The sequence below is a fragment of the Lactuca virosa genome, chromosome 5 (assembly GCF_052849685.1).
Source record: "Lactuca virosa cultivar CGN04683 chromosome 5, Lactuca_virosa_CGN04683_v6, whole genome shotgun sequence".
Classification (NCBI taxonomy): domain Eukaryota; kingdom Viridiplantae; phylum Streptophyta; class Magnoliopsida; order Asterales; family Asteraceae; genus Lactuca; species Lactuca virosa.
In genome coordinates, this window is record NC_136430.1 from 441,151,337 (window position 1) to 441,156,088 (window position 4,752).

Here is a 4,752-nt window from a genome sequence, read left to right on the forward strand (position 1 = left end):
TTCTAGGCAAAAAAATGAATAATACTTGAACGAAATTCATACCAGGAACCGGGTGCTACAAATCTCCCCCACTTATCTTAGACTTCATCCTCGAAGTCTATTGCTCGGCCCTGAAAAAGCTCTGGATAATGCTCCATCATCTCGTCCACCGGCTCCCACGTCCACTCCGAGCCCTTCCGGTGCTGCCATTGCACCTTCACCAGCTCTACCTTCTTGTTCCTCAGATCCTTCGACCTCCGGTCGAGGATCGCCATGGGCCGCTCAATGTAGTTCAGGCTGCCATCAACCTGTATATCCTCCAGGGGCACCACTGCCGAGTCGTCCACCAGACATTTCCGCAGCTGGGAGACGTGGAAAGTGTCGTGGATCTGACTGAGTTCCGCTGGCAGATCCAGCCGATATGCCACCTTGCCCACCCGGGCCAAAACCCTGAAAGGCCCGATATACCTGGGGCCCGGTTTTCCCCGCTTCCTGAATCGGATGACGCCTTTCCAAGGCGACACCTTCAGGAGAACCATATCCCCGACCTGAAACTCCAGATCTGAGCGGCGCTTGTCGGCATAGCTTTTCTGCCGACTCTGTGCAGTCTGAAGCCTGCTCCTGACCTGCTGAATTCTTTCTGTCGTCTTGAGCACCACTTCAGTGCTCCCCATGAACCTCTGGCCAACCTCACCCCAACATATCGGGGTCCGACACTTCCTCCCGTATAACATCTCAAAGGGAGGACGATCAATACTCGCGTGGTAGCTGTCGTTGTAGGAGAATTCAGCCAATGGGAGGTAAGTATCCCAGCTACCACCGAAATCTAGCACACATGCCCGCAACATATTTTCCAAAGTCTGGATGATCCCCTCGCTCTGACCATCCGTCTGCGGGTGAAATGCAGTGTTAAAGTGCAGACGAGTACCCAACTCGTCGTGGAACTTCTTCCAGAACCTGGAAGTAAACCGCACATCCATGTCGAAAATCACGGAGACTGGCACTCCATGCCGAGCCAACACCTCTCGAATGTAAATGTCGGCCAGCTTCTCGGCCAATATACTCTCCTGGATCGGTATAAAATGGGCGCTCTTGGTCAACCGATCCACAATGACCCATATGGAATCCACTCCCCGCGCGGTCCTGGGAAGTTTGGTGATGAAGTCCATGGTAATATCTTCCCATTTCCACATGGGAATATCCAACGGCTGCATCTTGCCGTGTGGCCTCTGGTGCTCGGCCTTGACCTTCCTGCAGGTCAAGCACCGCTCCACATACCATGCTACGTCCCGCTTCATGCAGGGCCACCAATAGTCCAGACGAAGATCCCTATACATCTTCGTCGCCCCGGGATGAATAGAAAACCTGGATTTGTGCGCCTTCTCCATCAATATCTGACGCACGCCTCCATGATAGGGGACCCACACACTACGGTGAAGGGTCAACAACCCTCGTCTATCATAGTCGAAGGAGGAAACCTGGCCCACAATACGTTCACTCTTCCGGTGTTCCTCCTTCATCGCCTCCTGTTGGGCCTCTCGGATCCGCTCCAACAGCGGAGCCACCACGGTCATCCTCATACATATACCCCTTATCGGCGCTGCCTTGCGGCTAAGCGTGTCGGCCACAACATTGGCCTTCCCTGGATGGTAGAGGATCTCGCAATCATAATCCTTCACCACATCAAGCCATCGACGTTGCCTCAAATTCAGATTCGGCTGGTCCATAAGATACCTCAGGCTCTTGTGGTTCGTGTAGATGGTACAACGAACCCCATAGAGGTAATGACGCCAAATCTTGAGGGCAAAAACAACAGCCCCCAGCTCCAAATCATGCGTCGGATAATTCGCCTCGTGAGGCTTCAGTTGCCTCGAAGCATAAGCAATAACATGTCCTCTCTGCATCAAAACTGCGCCCAAATCCGAGATGGACGCATCGCAGTATACGACAAAATCCTCCATGCCCTCTGGCAGAGCTAAGATTGGCGCCTCGCACAATCTCTGTCTCAATGTCTCAAATGCAGCCTGCTGCTCAGGCCCCCAACGAAAGACCACGACTTTCCTCGTCAGCCTGGTCAGGGGTACGACTATCTTGGAGAAATCCTGGATGAATCTCCGATAATAGCCGGCTAACCCTAGGAAACTCCGAATCTCAGATGGAGACCTCGGAACCTCCCATCTAATCACGGCCTCCACTTTGGCCGGGTCAACCGATATCCCGTTCTGGTTGACAAGGTGCCCAAGAAACTGCACCTCGCACAACCAGAACTCACACTTGGAGAACTTAGCATACAAGTTCTCCCTCCGCAAAGTATCCAGGACCTCCCGCAAGTGTTCCTCATGCTGCTCTTGCGTCTTGGAATAAACCAAAATGTCATCAATGAAAACTATCATGGAACGATCCAACATCGGTCTGCACACGCGGTTCATGAGATCCATGAACGCGGCAGGAGCATTGGTGAGCCCGAAAGGCATCACCACGAACTCATAGTGACCATAACTCGTCCGAAAGGCAGTCTTCTGTACATCCTCCTCTCTGACCCTCATCTGGTGATAACCTAAGCGCAAATCAATCTTGGAGAACCAAGATGCTCCCTGCAGCTGGTCAAAGAGGTCATCGATCCTCGGGAGTGGGTAACGGTTCTTCACCGTTACCTTATTTAGCTCCCGATAATCTATACCCATCCGACGCGACCCATACTTCTTCTTTACAAACAGAATCGGGGCTCCCCAGGGCGAACTGCTCGGTCTAATGAATCCCTTGTCTAACAGCTTCTGCAGCTGTGTAGACAACTCCTGCATCTCAGGAGGAGCCAACCGATACGGTGCCTTGGCTATCGGAGCCGCACCAGGGACTAGGTCGATCCTGCACTCCACCTGCCTCTCCGGAGGTATCCCGGGCAACTCCTCGGGGAATACATCCGCAAACTCTCGCACTACTGGCACATCACCCACCGTCGCCCTTCCCATCTCCCGGGTGTCCGTAACATAGGCGACGTATCCTGCGCAACCCTGCTGAAGGTAGCGCCTAGCCCTCGCTGTTGAACATAAAGCTGCTCCTCGCTGTGGCCTCTCGCCCTGAATCACCAGCTCTCCCCCACTTGGGGTCCTGATCCGAACCAACTGCTGCGCGCAGTCAATCACTGCCCCATTGGGGCTTAGCCAATCCATAACAATAATAACCTTGTTCCCCCTCAACGGTATGGGAACCAAATCCACTAAATAACGCTCTTCGAACAACCTCAAAACACAATCCCGGAAGACCTCTGATGCTCTCACAGACCGGTCGTCCACAATCTCGACCTCTAGAGGGCACTCCAACATGCCCGAGGACTCAGGAAACTACTTGCTAAGCGCAAGGGAAACAAACGATCGGGTGGCGCCCAAATCGAACAACACCTGAACTGGGATACCGTTCACATGGAACGATCCTAAACATATATATATATATATATATATATATATATATATATATATATACAGAGTATATATCAATATCATGAGCATCATATGAATAAATCAGGGAGAAAGAATCATACCTGTCACTACATCGGGTGCGGCGCGTGCCTCCTCGACAGTCAACTGGAAGGCCCGACTCCTCACCACTAGAGCGTTTGACTTGCCCTGCCGGCCATCCGTAATCCGCAAGGTCGCTGGACCTGGCGCCTTCACTGGCCCTGCTGCTGTCAACTGGGGTCAATTGGCCCTCTTATGGCCCCTTTGGTTGCAGTGGAAACACAGCAACTCGGATGTCTGAACAGTGGGTGCAGGGGCAGTACAATCCTTGCTGAAATGCCCCAACTTGCCGCACTTATAGCAGCCCGACGATCCAAACCTGCACGCTCCCTCATGAGACTTGTCGCATTTCCTGCAGCGACCTCGGTCTTGCTGGCCTTTTGGCCCAGCGTCTGATCCCTTGGGCTTCTTCCCCGAAGCCCCAGTCACCTGTCCCTCCGCGGCCTTCCTCTTCCGGATGTGCTCCAGGTCAATCTCCCTCTCCCTTGCCCTGGCAATCATGGAATCCAGGGTAGGGCAAGCTGAAAAACTGACATGCTCCCGAATGTCGGCTCGCAACATGTCATGGTAGCGGGTCCTCCTCATATCCTCGTCTCCCGCATACTGGGGTACCAGTAACTCCCTCTCTCGGAACTTGGCGGTGATCTCCGCCACTTTCTCCGTTGTCTGTCTCATATCCAGGAACTCCCGGGCCAACTGCTGGAGCTCCACCGCAGGCACGAACTCAGCTCTGAATCGGGTCACAAAATCCGGCCATGTCATAGCCTCAATAGCCGAGGCTCCCAGAGAGTCACCAACCGACTTCCACCAATCCCTGGCCCGGTCTCTCAAGCATCCTGCTGCATATCGCACCTTCGACCCCTCGGGGCAGAAGCTAGTCAACTGGGCAGGCTCAATGTATGCAATCCATCGTCTGGCAGCAATGGGGTCCTTCGCCCCATGGAAATCTGGCACACCACTGCCCCTGAAGTCCTTAAAGGACAGTGTGCGTGATCCTGACTGGCTAGCCGCCATGTCACTCCTGAACGCCCTGAGGCGATCTTCCATCAGCTCGATGATCCCTTCCTTGATCGACCCAAATATGACCGGGGTCGCATCAAGGATGCCTCTAGTGATCTCGGACGCGATGAACTCGCGTAGCCTCTCATCCACTGGTTCAGAACCTGAACCCGAACCCGATCCCTCTCCTGAACTGCCAACTGCTGGCCTCGGACGTAATATTACCATTCTGCAACACATAATGACAACCGTCAGTGAT